Source organism: Myxocyprinus asiaticus, chromosome 4 (genome assembly GCF_019703515.2).
Source record: "Myxocyprinus asiaticus isolate MX2 ecotype Aquarium Trade chromosome 4, UBuf_Myxa_2, whole genome shotgun sequence".
In the NCBI taxonomy this organism is placed as follows: Eukaryota; Metazoa; Chordata; class Actinopteri; order Cypriniformes; family Catostomidae; genus Myxocyprinus; species Myxocyprinus asiaticus.
Genome location: NC_059347.1, coordinates 7,415,048 through 7,433,604, shown reverse-complemented (window position 1 = coordinate 7,433,604; position 18,557 = coordinate 7,415,048). Strand labels below are relative to the sequence as shown.

At 43.0% G+C, this 18,557-nt stretch overlaps 1 protein-coding gene across 7 annotated transcripts in view; it reads left to right on the top strand.

Moving 5' to 3' along the window:
• LOC127435645 (zinc finger and BTB domain-containing protein 20-like) overlaps nt 1-18,557 on the top strand; it is a 138,070-nt gene that overhangs the window by 66,011 nt on the left and 53,502 nt on the right. For all 7 annotated transcript variants that reach the window (XM_051689283.1, XM_051689311.1, XM_051689306.1 and 4 more), the window contains exon 2: nt 10,505-10,696. The gene's annotated coding sequence lies outside the window, so the exon portion shown is untranslated. The remainder of the gene's footprint in view (nt 1-10,504; nt 10,697-18,557) is intronic.

Sequence of the window (18,557 nt, the reverse complement as noted above, 5' to 3'; positions counted from 1 at the left end):
TGCAACCACTCATTCAGGTTTTGTGCTGAGGAGCCGAGAAAAGGTCCCGGCCATTTCAGCGGGTAGTTTAGTTTAGTGTTGTGGCAAGAGGGACACAATGCCTCGTTCCCTCCATCAGGGAACGGAGGTTACGAAAGTAACCAGGACGTTCCCTATCTGTCACTCAATCGATGTTGTGTTGATGTAGTGACACTAGGGGTCCCTATACAGAACAGCACAACTAGCTGAACTGTGTTACGTGGAGTGGCGGTGCGAGACGGGCAGACCGCTGTGTGCCTTGTAGCCAGCGCACCAGGCCGTCACGTAACCTCCCCCAACGCTCTTATGAGCATCGAACGGTCCTTCGGGAACAAGTCGACTGCCCAAAAAATAGGGACAGGCTAGCCTATCTGTGGCCTCTTTTCCTCTTTTTTTTCTCCCCAAAAAGAGTGGAATTTGTTAACCGACTGGAGGCCATAAATGTCTACGTCGGGGGGGTGTCACTCCCAAGGGGAAGACACCGCGGAGACCACACTCCGCCCAGAGAAGGGGGGGGTGGTATTTTGAGTAGAAATACGTCACATGGTCTTACCGAGTCTTGTCGGAAGTATGTCATGTGGAGAAGTCCTATGGTAGGTCCTACCCGAGGGGGGAGGAGTTTCTACAAACATGGTGACCGGGGCAGAGGAGCCTCTGCCCAAGGAAGACGCAGTTTACCGACAGGGAAACGATTTAGCAGAAGATATCACATGGGGTCACCTATGGGGAACCACCACATGTGGAGCACCTACCTCAGTACAGGACCTAATTAGCACACGTACTGTGCCGGCAGCGAGTTTCTCCGCAAACTCGTGTGCCACAGGGATCAGGAGGAAAGTCATCCAGGGATCACAACTTGTGAACACAACTGGGAGTCAAAAGAGCACGTCTTCACCTCATGGGAGGGGAAAGGCGCTATGCACAAGTGGTACACCCAGCCAGCTGTCCTGGAACTTACCTGTTCGAACCTGACAACACACGGGATGAAACCGGCTCAACCCGGAGATTATAGAACCTCACAAAGGTGTTGGGTGTTGCCCAGCCCGTTGCTCTACAGATGCCAAAGTGGCGCCACTGGTCAGGGCCCAGGAGGCCGCTACACTCCTAGTAGAGTGGGCTCGTAACCCCACAGGGGGTGGCATGTCCTGGGTGTAATATGCAGACAAAGCAGACAAAGAGTTGCTCGGAGCTTCAAAAGCTCTGCGTGTGATCCAAATAGATGCGTAAAGCATGCACCGGACACAGCAACGCCAAAGCTGGGTCTGCCTCCTCCTGGGGCAGCACTTGCAGGTTCACCACCTGATCCCTAAATGGGGTCGTGGGAACATAGCCCGGTCGGGGTCACAGGATCACGTGAGAGTAACCCGGACTGAACTCCAGGCACGATTCACTGACGGAGAACGCCTGCAGGTCCCCTACCCTCTTGATGGAAGTGAGCGCAGTCAGAAGGGCAGTCTTCAAAGAGAGTGCCTTAAGCTCAACTGACTCCAGGATCTCAAAGGGAGCACCCCGTAGACCCCGAAGAACTACAGAGAGGTCCCACGAGGGCATGCGTGGGCCTGTAGAAATGCAAGGTCGGTACAAGGGCTGAAGAGGCGGCAACAGATCAGACCTTCAGACAGTTCAGCACCGACTGTGCGCGCTCGTTCATGAGGCACGCCGTCATCGAGACTGAGTCCAACTCCAAGCCGAGAAAAGCGATGCTCTGAACCGGGGAGAGCTTGCTCTTTTCCCATTTGACCCAAAGCCCCAGTCGGCGGAGGTGCGTGAGCACAACACATCTGAGAGTGAGCTAGGATTAGCCAGTCATCGTGATAATTGAGGATGCGGACGCCCACTTCCCTTAGCGGGGCATGGGCTGCCTCTGCGACCATCAGGAAGACACGAGGGGACAAGGATAGGCCAAAGGGGAGGACCTTGTACTGGTACACCCGGCCCTCAGAAGCAAACCGTAGGAAGGCTCTGTGTTGAGGTAAGACCGAGACATGGAAGTATGCGTCTTTCAGGTCTACCGCCGCGAACCAATCTTGATGCCGGATGCTCGCTAAAATGCGTTTTTGCAACAGCATCTTGAACAGGACTCTGTGCAAGGCCCGGTTCAGTACTCGCAGGTCCAAGATTGGCCGCAACCCACCGCCTTTTTTCAGTACGATGAAGTAGGGGCTGAAAAACCACTTCTTCATCTCGGCCGGAGGGACAGGCCCTATCGTACCCTTCCGTATAAGGGTAGCGATCTCCGCACGCAAGGTAGCGGCGTTCTCGCCCTTCACCGAGGCGAAGCAGACGCCGCTGAACCTGGGCGGGTGCCTGCCGAACTGAATCGCGTTGCCGAGTCGGACAGTCCGGGTCAGCCATCGTGACGGGTTGGAAAGTGCGATCCAAACTCTGGGCGAGGGGGACCAAGGGGACAATCACATTGGACGTACCGGCGGGTGGGGCCTCGCGGCGGGGCGGAGCCTGAGACGCCACGTCAAGGGGTCTCGAACCCCGTGGCCGTGCTGAGTCCAGGGGCATCGAAGCACTTACCTGGCTCCTGACGCCCACCATAAGGTTGGTTGAGGAGAAGGAATATCGTCCCCGCAGTCCACTGGAACCAACCCGGTGTGGGCATGTTTGTGCCACAGCTGGGTGCATAGGGCAGGGGGTCCACTGCTGGAGCGCCAAACCTGCCAAAATGGGACGGTGGATGGCGGTCGTGACGACGGCCATGCGCACCTGATGTGACCCAGGGAACAAGGAAACCACTCTTTTGTTGAAGTTTTGGGTACCGCAGCCTCTTGGGCATGCGGTGACAAAAGATTCTCCTCCCGGCCCTCCACCGGGGGATGGAGTGGTCTGTCTACCAGCTCCATAGAAGTGGGTCTCCTCATCCCTGGGTCTCCCGTCTCAGTGGTGCTTCGAAGCCTACTTGGGGCATCACCGAGTACCCCCTGGCAGCCCCACCATCGAGTGTAGTGAGAGCAGAGAAGCTCAGAGACCGGGTCCGGGCAGTGAAAGGTGCCCACCACGATCTCGTGGGCTCCTCATGCACCTCCGGGAAGAAAGGGACCGGGGCAGGGTGCGGCCATGAGCAGCGCTCCAGGCCCAGGAACCAATTGTCAGGCTGCGAGGGTTCAGGGGGGATGGAGGGTTCCACTCCAGCCCGACGCACGCAGTCGCCCGGGCAAGCATGGCTGCGACTGGGTGAACGCACATGAAGGTGTCGAGTCCTCAGTGTCAGACTGGACAGCCCGCTCTCCAATGCTGCAACCGAGAACTCATCCACTTCGCGAGCACCGAAATGAGATTGCGGACCCACCCTGAGATGAGCCGGCGGTCTCATCCCAGCGGGGCAAACGAGCGTACTGGGGAATGTGGTCCGTGGGGAGTTACCCGGCGGAGTGGCTCCCATTGGGGTCCCCAAATCGCCCCCAGTGCTAACCGACGCGGCCCCAAACCCGTAGGTAGAAGGACCGAGGCGGGGAGCCGCTGGGGTGGTCTTTCCCTCTAACGAAGGAAAAACCGCGACCTCAACGTTACCATGGTCACGCTCTCGCAGTGAGAACATGACCCGTCCATGAACGCTGTCTCCGCGTGGGCAGGGCCCAAGCACGAAAGACTGCGATCGTGGCCATCGGAAGCGGAGAGGTAACGACCGCAACCAGGAAATACACACAAACGGAGAGGCATCTTTAAAAAGATGCTCTCTGTTAATGCCACTCTTTTAGAAGGGAAAATATACTCTTTCAGTTGGAAGAATATACTCTTTTAACTGCTGAAGCGCCCAGGGGTGTTCTCTGCACTTCACCAGTGCAAGAGGGGGAGAAGCCGATGTAATGCGCCGTAAATCCAACAGCTTTTCGAGGTGAATGGATCGGCAGAGTAATAACACAACCGCTCGGCTCCGAAGAGAAAATCTGAATGAGTGGTTGCATACCAGCTCCTTTTATACCCGTATGTCCGGGGGAGTGGCATGCAAATTCCACTCGCCAATTCCCATTGGCCTTTTTTCAAAAAGCAGAGGTGTTTGGGGCTCCCAAGAGTGACCCCTAGTTTCACTACATTGACACAACTTTGAGTGAGTGACAGATAGGGAACAGGAACGTATGCTTATAGGGTAAAAGTTGATAACAGAAATGTGTAAAATGAGAGTTTGGAATGGTATAGTCAGATGAACAGCTGGCATCTCGGTTTTATTGTTTTGCTCAATAAAGCCTAACCTTTGACATCTGGAACTCCTTGACTTCAAGAGTTTTCTTGCAAAGAGGGAAAAAGACTTCAATATTCCACGACAGTACTACACACTTGCATGTATAATTCAGCAAATGCTCCCAGCTATCGTCTAAAAAGTAAATATGGTGTTATCTACATTTTTTATTTAATTTTTGTGTACATTTTTTTTAAACTTTTGGCAGTAGTCATGTCTAGCTCCTTATATTTTGGTTAGTACAGTATTTCACTAGCCTATGTACAGTATTACAATATATACTATTGCAGTGTATTTCTACAGAGATTCTCGCATTATGCCTCCGAATTTTACCAAGGTTTTGCTGGTTAGCAATGTCATCTTAGTATTCCATACACACTGAAAATATGCATGTTGTCCACATATTGCAAAAATAGTTTGAGTAGCATGGTACTACGCTATTCCTAACATAGCCGATGAGTGGATATTAGCTCATTGCCTCACATGATCAGTGTCTGAATTTAAATGGAATAAAATTGGCTAATTTGTTTACAATTTAATTGCTGAAATAAATCAACAGACTCACTTCCCTTTCCCTCAGAGAGAGCAGGTACTAAAAATATGAATATGAGTGTATGAATGTGTGTAGAATAGGAATGTGATGAGTTGTGGTGTGGTGTGGGAAGGATGGGTGTGTCTGTGGCAGGCTGACCATTCTTTCATCCCTGTCCTCCATAATAACACCTGGCCTAGCGAGTGTTTGATTTCTCCTTCGGCACAGTTTGACCCTGTAATTGGTGGTGAAGTGTGTCCACTTGAGGCTCTGTGTGATAGCCTTACTGCCTCCAGTAAAAATCCCATTTATTTTCCCCAAAGAGATATTGATTTTTAACAATAACGCATAAACATTTGAACAAAGACCTTCCATATGCTCTGAGATTGTTAAGTGATGATATGCAGCACTGTAGAAGCCACAAGTGTGTTGATAGGCAAATTCTAATTTAAGATCTACATTACACATTCCTGAACAAGGACTAAAAAACAAGGACTAAAAACTATAGTTTTTAATTTCAGTTTGTTCTGGGCAGAAACTGTATTCTTTTGTTTCGGCACCGGTGCTCCGCAATATCCTTTCCGAATGGTTACCGGTTAGATAGAAATAAAAGAACGGTTGATAAAGTTATTTTTTAAGATGACAGTATTCAGTGCCAAGACTGTGTCGGTCGCAGTGTTGCCAGATCTCACATGAGAAACAAACGACATGGTCTGGAAAAACATTTTCAGATTCATTTTAAATATACAACTGCCATCTAAAATCAATTAATAGCTTGAATCTCTCTATCCTGCACCCACGCACACACTCGCGTAAACGTCACAATAATTAAATTTTAATACAGGTCTGCTTCTCAGTCAAAATCTGGCAGCATCAAATCTGTATTAATGCATCACGTTATTAGACTAGTAAACAAGACTTCAAAACAGCTGAGAAACTTTTTACCTCTAATTAGGGCTGCACAATTTGGACAAAAAGTCATATTGCAAAATTTTAAAAATATTGCGATTTGAACTGTGATATGATGAACAAAAAATAGTAAGTGATTCCTTTTTTACCTAAATTTTACCCATGTTCTACTGCCAATAAATAGGTTTAGGCTACTCTTTGAGGGTTCACACTTGAGTCCTCTTAAAAAGAAACAAACTCCAGACCAATTTCACTTCAACCACAAGCAAATAAATAAATAAAACGGTGAAACAGAGAGAGAGAGAGAGAGAGAGAGAGAGAAAAACAAGCTTTTATTTTGGCGACATCTGCATTAAGTTTCTGTGTGTAGCTGAATTCACAACAGCTGTGTAATGTGCTCCTTATTTTAATATCTCCCTGCACCATGGTATGTATTATATGTATTTGCATATTAACATGTAGTGGCTAAACATTTAGAATAATGCAAAAGTAAGATTTTTTTATTTATTATTTTTTTCTCCCCAATTTGGAATGCCCAATTCCCAATGTGCTCTAAGTCCTCGTGGTGGCGTAGTGACTCATCTCAATCCGGGTGGTGGAGGACGAATCTCAGTTGCCTCCACATCTGGGACCGTCAATCCGCGCATCTTATCACGTGGAGACATAGCGCGTGTGGAGGCTTCACGCTATTCTCCGCGGCATCCGCGCACAACTCACCACGCGCCCCACCGAGAGCAAACCATATTATAGTGACCACGAGGAGGTTACCACATGTGACTCTACCCTCCCTAGCAACCGGGCCAATTTGTTGCTAAGGAGACCTGGCTGGAGTCACTCAGCACACCATGGATTCGAACTCACGACTTCAGGGGTGGTAGCATCTTTACTTGCTGAGCTACCCAGGCCCAACAAAAGTGAGATTTAAGTGAATCTGGAGCGCTTAAAACAGGGGTGCTCACACTTTGGAAATAAGATCTACATTTTCATAATGTTATTATAGCAAGATCTACCATTCACAATATATATATGTAAGCAGTGTTGCCACAATACCAAAATGTTTGTAGTTGTCAGCAGTTATATATTATTTAATGAATTCACAGCCCTTTGCGGTTTAATAATCGCAGAAGGTCATACCGTGATTTCGATTTTATTTCGATTAACTGTGCAGCCTTACCTCTAATAATTTTTCTGAATCTGGATTAACCATGCATTTATATGTTGTAATTATATATTGATGTTAAAAAGGTCTTCAGCATGTCAAGGAAAGCTACATCTAGAATGTGAAATTAGGCAAATAAAATGTTTGATGCAGTGGTTTCCTTCAGAATCAAAGCCCATGCTTATCATGTTTAACTAAAAAGACAGAAGCCTAATTTTTTTCGGGCAACAGGAAGTGGTCTAATTCCGAAAAAGTACTGTGATAAACCCTTTGGTCTTTTGTTTCATGAAAACATTAAAAAAAAAAAAAAATATATATATATATATATATATATATATATATATATATATATATATATATATATAACTTTATTAACCGGTCACCAACATTTAAAAAAAAAAAAAAAACGTTCACACTCTGGAAAAATTGAAAGGCACATTGTTTCTGTTTTCAGTCACGTACTGTCAAAAAAATGTTTTTCTTTATTTTAGTTTTCGATCCTTGAATCGATTTTTGTCCCTGATCCTAAAGGGAGATCCACCAATCAGAGAATTCGCTGTTACTGTGGAAACAAAAAATGTGGAAAGGGCACTGCAGCAACTGCCCGCTCCCATGAAGCATTGAGATTGATGTAATGAAGTCAGTAAACTGCTTATATCTTTGTATATGCAATGCTTCATGTTATATGCAGTTCATTCCCTCATAAAAGATTATAAGTACAAGTCTATACTTTCTGTCTTTTTTTATTTTCATATACTTTTTTGCTTCAAATCAAAGTTTTAATTTTGTGGTTTATTTCAGAGCTGGTTAGTTTGATTTCTTGGCTTTGAACTCTGTATTGATGAATTTTCTGAAATGTCTATGGAGCAAATCAATGAGGAAAAAAAACGTCCAGAACCAAGGCAGCTGTAAAATTAAGTTAAAAAGTTTCACTGTTCCCACCTCTTTCATAGGTTCACATTCATGAAAGTGTAAAGGTTGGGGGATTGGTGCTTTTTTTCTGATATATGAAGGCAGTGGCGCATGACGAAAGATCAGACGTTTTTGTGGTGTATTATGTCGCATGGAGTTGATGCCAAAGTGCTGGGTGCCAAAGTTACAGATGAATTTATTGGGCCCTATAAAATAAAAGTTTTCCTTTATTCAAATTTTGCGTTTTATTTAATTTTTAATTCCATATTCCATATTTTCAAAAGGGTGTCTAAACAAATACTTCATTAAAACTTAAAACATAATTCTACAGAACATTGCATTATTTTTATCAAATGAAGTGCTTTTATACAGATCCTCACAGCACAATCTAAAACAACATTGGCATTATTGTTATATAAAGTGCTGCGCAGAGCATCACAGATGTGAAATATTGCTTAAATATAATTATATATGTACTACAGTAAATACTACATAACTATCCAGTAGAGCTGCACGATTCTGGATGAATTGAGAATCACAATTATTTTGCTTAGAATAAAGATCATATTTCTTTTCACGATTTTGAAGAAAAAAAAAATTACACTATATGGCCAAAGGTTTGTCGACACCCCCTTTTAATTAACGAATGTGGTTACTCCATTAAATCCAGTAAAGAAAAATCTTAATGTTTCTTTATGTAATGGCTTGGGCTTTGTGTGCTTCCGAATTTGTGGCAACTGTTTGGGGATAGCCCTTTTCTGTTCCAGCATGACAGTGCCCCTGTGAACAAAGTGAGGTCCATAAAGAAATGGTTTACTGTGTCTGGCGTGGAAGAAATTGACTGGCCTGCACAAAGCCCAGACCTGAACCCCACTGATCACTTTGGGGGTGAACTGGAACAGCAACTGTAAGTCAGGCCCCATCGACCAACATCAGTTCCTGACCTCACTGATAGCCTTGTGTCTGAATGAGAGCAAATCCCTGCAGCCATGTTACTACATACAGTACAGTGGAAAGCCTTCCCAAAAGAGTGGAAGCTGTTATTACAGAAAAAGGGGAAATTGATGCCTAAGGTTTTGAAATCAAATGTTCATCAAGCACATTTGGTGTCCACAAACGTTTGGCCATATAGTGTATTTCAGTGATTTACAAAACCTGAGCATTAGGCTACAAACAAACTAACATGTAATTTAATAAAGGTTCTGACAAAATCTTTGTTCCAGTCCATTTGAAGAATGCAATAAACAAAAAGTAGGAAGTGGAATAGAGAACAGAATAAACAGTGATTTTTCAGTAACAGTAGCAATTAAACATTTAAAAATTATATATTTATATAAAACTAATATAAAAACATTAAAAAAGTAATCTAATGCTAAATAAAACTTCTTAAATTATTGGCAATCATTACTGTGCGATTATTAGATATACATTAATACTACTTTGATGCAGTCAGAATGTCTGAATGCCTCTAATAGAGAGCAGCAGGGATATTAGGCTGCATTTACACATCGCACAGGTCCAATATTTTGAAATATAAGATATTTGTCTCATCTGCTTGCATATAAACAGCTGTGTTTATATTAATATCACGTCAAAAGGGGCATTTTGACTAAAAAATATAATTTGGCTGTTCATGCACGCAGCTGCATTCATCACTGGACACAAGCGTACGGGCACACATACGCATGTGAGTGTTTGAAAGTAGCCAGCTGAAATCAAACAGCGCGTGGCACCAGTATGTTTTAGCATCGGTAGCTATTAAAATATTGAACTGAGCAGAGATTTCATGACACCCTTAGCCAGTCGTTGTGGCACCCTGCAGTTTGGGAACCACTATGCTGGACTAACGTCTTTGGCCGTTGTGTTTCTAAGTTTATTCAGCATCTCGTGCAAGAGGTCTGTTTTTTAGATGCCATATCATGCTAAAAAGAACTTCACCCTTTAAAAACACATCTCGAAGCGAATTTCAAGCTTAAATTTTACCACCTTACGTAGGCATGCTACTGGAACGTTAACGTACAAAGCTGAATCATTGTAATTTAGGAATAAGTTTGCATGATTTAATAAGATTTAAATCAAACTTTCATTTTGGTAGAAAACTGAGTAAAGCCCATTCATAGTTTCTGACTGTAGTTTCTCACCTCCGGATAAGCAGCTTCGTGGCCCAGTTTGATTATTAAACCGCAAAAGACTGCAATTTAATTAAATAAATATATAGTCTTATGTGCTGCATGCTTCAAAGTGAATGAGTACCCTGCTCTCTATAATCAGCTAGCACAGAGTGTGCATGATGCTCATGATTCAGTGTTTTCAGTGTATGAGCAACCGGCTTCACAAATTCACCTATAAGCATGCAGCACATGCAGATTATATATTTAATTAATTGAATGGCATTACAAATGCACTTTTTAATTAAAAGCGCTATGCAAATAAAATTAAAAAGCTAAAGGAGAAGCTACAGTAGAAAAGCCTAAAATTTGCAATCCTAACTATGCATGATTATATTCTGAGTTGCTTTTTATTATTTGCATTAGCATAGTTTTTTCCCTGCTCTCTGCAATCCTATCAGAACAGACCTGCAACCCATTTTATGATTTAAAAAAAAAAAAAAAAAGTTTTATTAATTGTGTTGCCCTATTTTTCTTCTTTCATTTGTGGGATCTTGATGCTTGTCAAGTGCTTGGATAAAAAATATACATATATGCATAATTTAATTACACCCACGTTGAACATTTTGTCTCTGAAAGCAGGCATGAGTTAATTGTTTTCTCTATGCTTCCTCTTGCAGGACGATATTGAAGATTCTGCGTGAGGTTAGATTGTGGCCGCATCGAGATGAAATGAGTGGCTAACGACTGACCTGTGCCACTGCACCACCACCACCACCAGCAACCTGTAGCATCTAACCAGTGCCTCTTCACCAGCCTGATACACAAACACACCCACATACATACAATTACCAACAGAACACCATCAGACTGTGAGTTTGTCAAGCTTGCGTTCACTAACCTCATACAAAAAAATTCTTTTTGAGCTTTTCATTTTGAATAACTCTGAGCTGCTATTATGCTTGTGTAGCAATGTGATGACTTGCGAATATGAACACTCTTTCTCCCTCTGATATTAAAAAAATACACCACAATCCACAGAAGAGAAACTCACTGAACTTTAAGAAAATACAGAAATAAGAAATTTCCATAAAGAAATTATATTACCTCTTTTTGTTTCTAACCCATATGAGTTTCTATCTTTTGCGGAGCACAAATGAGATATTTTGTAGATGGTCCAAACTCGTCTTTTCCATACAATGAAAGTCTTGTGGACAGTTGTGGGTTTGGAATGACATGAGGATGTGTAAATGATGACAGTTTTCATTTGGGTGAACTGTTCCTTTGAAGAAAACAAAACACAAGACATTTTCCCCCTTATTCTCATTACTGTAATGCAAAAAATCAAAAAATAAATCGAATTCTCTTTAAAGTAGTGCAATGCAAAAAATATAGTACTATACTTTGAAAAATATAGCATACATCATGATAGTACTACCTTTATGCTTAATTTAATGTAAGAAAACATTTGTATTACAGAATTTTTTTTACTGCAACACAGTAAGAAATACTAACAGCTGTATTCTGCTGCTGTGTGAATATGTTACAACAGTACTCAGGCAGAATTAATCTATAGATTCATGTTATTTATGCCAAATTTTTACCCTACCAGATATTCCTCATACTGTCTGATTTTGATGAGCCTTACAATCCCAAAATTCCTTTCTCATACAAATTCTCACACATAGTAATGCAAAAGTTAATTCTTGATGTCCACAAACAACATGGGGGAAGGGCTTGTGGAAGTTTTACACTGATTTGAATAGAACAGGGAATAGAAAAAAAAAAGGTTTTATTTATTTGCTTTCCTATGCATCGCTCTTTTGCTCTCTCACTATTTCATTGGCTCTTGGTCCTTGCTGCTCTCTTGCTTGTCGGAACAGTGTGTGCACCTGTCGACTTGGAGGCTAGATTTCAAATCAGTTTGAAAATGTAGCGTCTGTGACTAGTTACTGCGAGTTGGCTACAATATGAAGCTGTTTGGTGCAAAATAGTCACAAATGTAAACGTCAAAGTGCAACAAGCTTCAGCCTTGTGGTATGCATATAGCTTTACTTTTCCTCTAACATTTGTGGTACAGATTGATTCCTCAAATCGTGCAGCCTATCGAGCCAGTCTAATCTTACAGTGAAACAATAGGTTGACTTTTCTTGATCTAAACTCGGTCTGTGCTTCCCGAAATTCTAAACAGTGCCCCCAGTGGCAGAAGCAGGATTATTTTATTTTTTGTGGAAGTGCAAGTGTGAGCTCCATTTTCTGGGTCAAATGCCCACAGAGGGGCAGCAAAAGCGAGTTTTAAAGTGAGTTGTTTGTGAAGGATGTAATAGAGTGATGAGAAATGCATATTTAATCAACTCTGCCCCCAAACCCAAACATCTAACCCATACCTAATCGAGAACAAATTTATCGAAATTGCAGTCGTCACTCATTATGTGAATGCGATTACTTCCTGGTTTCAATGTGGGATGTGAACACAGGTCTTCCATGCTGCTGACCTAACGTGTTTCTGGTCAAAACGATGCGACAGGAGAAGGTAAACTCATCTGAACCAATGCAAAAATGTCTGATGGTAGACGGCACTTGTAAGTGGCTGATGCCAGGGTACTGGAACATTCGGAAGCAAAATGGCGCCTTCCCGTGTGATCATGTTGATTGAGGAGAGGTGTGTTCTAACTTTTCCAAGCGATCGGACTTCTGATTTCTTGCCGGATGCTACAATTTGTGTAGTGTTACATTGTTCCCTGCTCACATGTGTGAGAAACCCTGCTCTGAGTTGATGCCAGTTTCTGTAATACAAGTTAGGTGAATCTCACGAAACCTGTCAAGAAAATGTCCTGGTGCTGTTTTACTCCAAAATAAATAAAAAAATTATATATATTACCTATAGAAAGTGAAGCCTATTTTTAGGGCCATTAAGATTTATTACATTGTGACATTATTTTCATGATAGTTACGCACATTTTACCCCCCAATTTTCAGTACCGCAATATTACAAAAGATGGTCATACTGATATTCTCATTACCACAATGTGAAAAATGAAATGCTATTTAAATTGTTAAGAATTTATACATCATAGCAGTACTCCCTTGGTAATGCCTTTCATTTTCACTGCTATTAATTTTAGGGGGAAAAAATAATTGTACAACAGCTTTTTTTAGTGTAATATAGTAAAAAAAAAAAAATCAATAATAATAATAAAAAAAGAATATATAAATATATATTTCTATGATAATATTGTTTGAAATTTTAATAGACTACACATCTGAGAGGAGAGAATGACTTATTACCCACTGTAAATTTTGTTTCCATGGGTGAAAGAAACATTGTTTTCTCCCGTGGTTCATTTTTAATTCGGTAATTTCGACACTGGGTCATTTGCTACACTATGGGGTATACCATTTCTGAAACTTTTCAAAATCACACCAGTTTTCCTTTTGGGTAGCGATATCCCTCTACGTAATCTACATGTCAACTGGAGTTTTCTATTGGATTTGCCATCAACATTTGCACATCCTCACAGCAGGTTGGTTTTTTTTCTGTTTCCTTTGGTGCTCTGGCGATCACCGCTTATCGATGCTTCGCCGTTGTGACGACAGTGCGTGGATTTTATTCTCCTCCTGTGTGTCAGCGGACGGACGAACCCTATTTGCCGTTTCACTGCTTCACCAGTGAGCGGATTATTTGTACATCTTGTTGTGCCTCTACAGAATGTATCCTTAAATAATTGTAATTTTCTGAAGCGTGTAACAAACGCAGTTGCTTGATTGTGTTTGTGTGTATTTGTATACTGTTCACAAGCATCTGAAAGAGATGTTTGCTTAACGACATCTTTTTCATGACTGCGTTTTGCTAATGTTTCCTACCTATGAGCGATATATCCCTCTATCTGACGGGCACGGGTGCTGTTTAACGTGAAATGGCGCTCATCGAGACTGATTGCATTCACTGAGTGCATGAAACTCAAGATGCTTTGCTCTCAGCTCGTTTTCATTCTGGAAGCCGAACCCGTCCCCTTGTCCTCCCGCTATACTCCTAGTGCAGCTTCCGATGAACCACACGGGGGAGGCACATGAGGACGGGGAATTGAGCATGGAGATTTGAGGAGGATTTTTTGCCAGCCCACCTTTGCGTGTCTCCTCTCCTCCATATATCACGCGGCTTCGCCCATCTGTGCTAGCGCTGTGATTGCCTGGGCAGAGCCCACTTTGACAATGCTCGCCGAGTTTGATTCAGTTTATTGAGGGTGCATAAAACTCGAAATGCTTTGCTTTCTGCTCGCTTTTGTTCTGAAACCCGAAGCTGGTCCCCTCTCCTCCCGCCATACTCCTGTGGCTCCCGAGGATAGAGAACTGAGAGTTTGAGGACGAATTGTCACCAGCTCAGGCCTTGATTCTCCTCTCATCCATGTAAAGCAGATCTGCGTGTGGTAGACATTCGAGATGATGAGGAAGATGTTAGATCGCTTGCGTTTATCCTTGTCAGGCACACAGCGCTCATTGACATTGTTTGTGTTTATTGCAAGTGCATGATTTTCAAAGTCCTTCACTCTCAGATTGCTTCTGAGGAAGCTAACGCCGGTCCCCTCTCCTACCTATATCTAGCGAGGACAGCATTCAGAACACCGAGAATTTGAGAGTCATTGTTGCTGGCTTTAGCCTGCATCTCTCCCCATCTCCATTTCCAGCAGCCTCGCCTGTTTCCATAGCGACTAACGGCTCGCTCCGGCTAGCTGCAGTCAATCATGGTGGTGTTTATATTAGGGATAATTTGAAACTTGGCTTCATTAGTGAGACATGTACGTGCTCAGGTGAGGCACTTACTGTAATTTCCTCTGCGGGCGGGAAAATGGGACAAAATGGCCTCTGACACTGCGATACTTGAAGTTTCTCACCTGAAACTTAAAGAAATGTAATTGAGTTCTCCTTGTTGGCCAGCCTCTGAGTTTCACCACCGGTGGCGTTCTTTCCAGGGATGCACGAACAACATTTTATGACTATGACTTAGCGGTACCCATTACACGCATCCAGTTAACCTGCCGCTGGGAGACGGGAAAGCAGTACAACATTTACTCCCTAATGCAGGACGGTTCAGCCTGCGTTTACTATTCTTGGCGACATGCCAGTAGACTTCCACTGTTGCAACATGGAAATTTTAGACACCTCCATGTCACTTAATAGCCATCTTGCTTTCCCCGCTGTCGCGAGCCAGGAACAAGGTTTTGCTACAAGCCACAGTTCGTCAGCTGCATAAGACCCGCTGGTTGCCGGGATCGATGAGATGTTTGCAGCACTGTTTGTGTTTATCCTTTTACTGGCTCCGTGCCAAAAGAGTGTCATGTTCCAATAAGGCAATGTGCCCTGTTGCAATTACGTGGGACGCAAACATGTGCATGAAAAAGGAGCCCCCCTGTGTCATCTAGCTCATTACGTGGACACATGGCGCCATCTTCCGGGCATTTCCAGCTTGATGCTAAAGAAGATCGAGCAAAGCTATGTGTTACAATTCTTGAGGCAGCCGCCTCGTTTCAATGGCGTTTTCTCCTCATTCATGCCGACATGGTCGCTTACATCTTGTGGTATCATGGTACTGTCTAGCTGCATTAGCCATTTGGAAGATGCCCACATTCTACCAGACGGGTATGGCACTCGGTCAGGTATCCAGATGCAAAGTGGTCACAACAGATGCTTCAAACATGACGGACATCCGGCCTTTGACTCCTGGACAGATCTGGCACATAAATTGTCTAGTACAACTTGCTGTATATCTAGCATTGATTGTTCTTTGGCCAGCCGGCCAGGGTTTTCATGTACTGATTAGAACCGTCAACACGGCGGTTGTGGCATACATAAATTGCCAAGGGGGAGTTTGATTGTGCCCAATGATGAACTGGGCACATCAGCTTTTCTGGTGCGAGAAACATCTATCGATACGTGCTACACATGTTCGAGGTCACCTGAACCACGGCGCGGATTTGCTCTCGTAGCAGGGTGTTTTACAAGGAGAATGGAGACTTTGCCCTCAGACAGTTCTGATGAAATGGGATCTATGTAGGGAAGCCGAAATAGATCTGTATGCATCTCCGGAGACAATGCATTGTAGCTTGTGGTACTCCCTGACTCATGCTCTGCTGGGCCTGGATGCTCTAGCCCACAAATGGCCAGTGGGATGCAAGTATACATTCCCTCCCGTCCACTTACTTCATCAAGTATTGTGCAGAATTCAGGAGGAAGGGGAATCTGTACTGCTAGTTGCGCCAAAATGGCCAAACCGCCTATAGTTCCCGGAGTTAATAGAGCTCTTGGATGACTCGCAGTACATACAGTGTCCTATTGGTGTGAAAGCTCACTCCTCTAGAGGCATGGTCTCGTCATGGGCTTGGTCTAATGCTGTTTCCTTAGAAGACATCTGCTTAGCTGCAGGTTGGGCTTCCCCCAGCACTTTTGCTAAGTTTTATAACCTGGATGTCACCTCTGTCTCTTGCCAAGTGCTTTCTTTGAAGGAGAGTCAATCTGTGTATTGCGCTGCTATACCACCAGCCTTTTTATACATGGTCATCACATAAACTGTAGTCAGCGGTTGATTTATATAAATTTTCACTACCCATCTGGCTAGTGCTTTAAATCCATATTCACACACATTAGTGATTTAAAATATCTTGCGATGTTGCGCTACCTGAATCGGTTAGCGTCATCGCCATATATATCATCCATTCATCATTTTGCTTCTCCCTTCTTATTATGATATGAAGAGGAGACTCTGTTAGTGCTGTAACTACCCCATTGGCAAGTAGGCATGTAGGCATCGTTGCACGTGCGAATCAGTATCGTGGCATGATTGTATTTTCGAAATGACTGACTTGAAAGGGAATGATTAGGTTACGTCTGTAACCATGGTCCCCTGAAGGAGGGAATGAGACGCTGCGTATGCTGTCCATGCTACTGAACCTTGGCTTTGAGGGCCAAGTATCACAAGGTTTCAAAGTTTCAGAGATAGGATACCTGTTATTCCTGTGGGGATACCCCATAGTGTCAGCAAATGACACAGCGCCTCATTTCCTCCTTTCAGGTAACCAGAGTTACACTTGTAACCTTGCTGTTTTCTCCACACAAGTCTTTTTAAATTCCACAACAAATCTTTGGTTGTCCCATCACGTTCGTCATTAATTTTCACAAAACATTTTGTAATTTTGTCTAACCAGTATTTCACAAATTCCATCTTTCTTTCATTCTGACTTCTAAAACATTGTGTTTAACACGTTGTTGAATTATTGCTGACATGCAATTGCAATATGGCTTATTAACATGTGTTATGCTATTAATTGCTCATGTCAAAATCATGCACCCCTGCTCCACACTGTTCACATTTTCTACCCACAACACCCCACTATCGTGGTGGCAAGTTTTGCACAGGCAAGCACGGTCACATTTTCTTCTGAAAATGTAAAAATCTATCCGTTACTTTAACCTTCCTGTCAGCATGAACCAGTCTGGTCATTTTTCTCTGACCTTTCTCATTAACAAGACATTTTCACACCATTCCCTATAAACTCTAGAGACTGTTGTGTGTGCAGATCTCAGGAGATCAGCACTTTCTGAGATACTCAAACCACCCCATCTGGCACCAACAATCAGCAACATTACTTAGATCACATTTCTTGCCCATTCTGATGCTTGGTTAGAACAATATTTGAACCTCTTTACGATGTGTGCATGCTTTTATGCACGAGTGGCTGCCACATGATTGGCTGAGTAGATATTTGCATTAACAAGCAGGTGTACAGGTGTACCTAATGAAGTGGCCACTGAGTGTACACACACACACACACACACTTCTCATATAGCAAACATCTTTCCACAAGTGAAAAGTGCAGACTTAGGCCCTGTTCTAAAGCCTAGTGAGCTGCCTACGTAGGCAGCATTTTAAGGCATCATAGGAGTGCTCCCAACACGACAGCTGTTCCAAAAGGTTGGCAGCATAGTTATGCTGCCTTCAAGATTCATTATTTTGGCCTAATTTTAAAGCAGTACTGCATGAATCCTTAACTGAGAATGCCATTCCAAAATGCACTGCAACAAGTTTAGTTAAATATAAGTGTGTAATTTCTGTGCCACTAGCGCCACTGAATGGATATGCAAAAATAAACATTGTTTTTCAACAGCTTTCCGAATACGCCCCCATCTGCTGATACACTTTCAAATATTATATATAAAATATTTTTTAATATTATACTGCATCGCTGCTGTGATCTATGCACATAAGATTTCCACTCCTTGTATACCCTTGTACACCCTTGTCAAGTGATGTGACAATAAAGCGAATACAAAAAATACAAGTAAAAGATGATCGAACAAAAAGATAGTCCCGCCTCCAACTTAAAGCACTGGTTGAGCCAATGTTTCTGTGTTTGGCTGGGTGGGTCGCTTGTAGTTAATTCCAATTGTTGTCCATCATTTGACAAATAAAAAGCAAGAATGAACAAAACTGAAACTAAGCACTTAAATTTTCCTTTTAACAATCCTTGTGTCTATGCGGCTTCTCTCCCTGCTTGAGTGTATGTGTGTGCATGAAAGAGAGAGCGAGCACGAGAAAGAGTGCTCCCATGCAACTGACGATGAGAAAATTATGAAGGTAAAATAGTGCCTAAATGAGTACGATTTGTGAAACTGTAAATCAAATTGCAAGCATAAAAATAAATTGCATACGCACAAAGTTTTGTAAAGGTGCAAATCAAG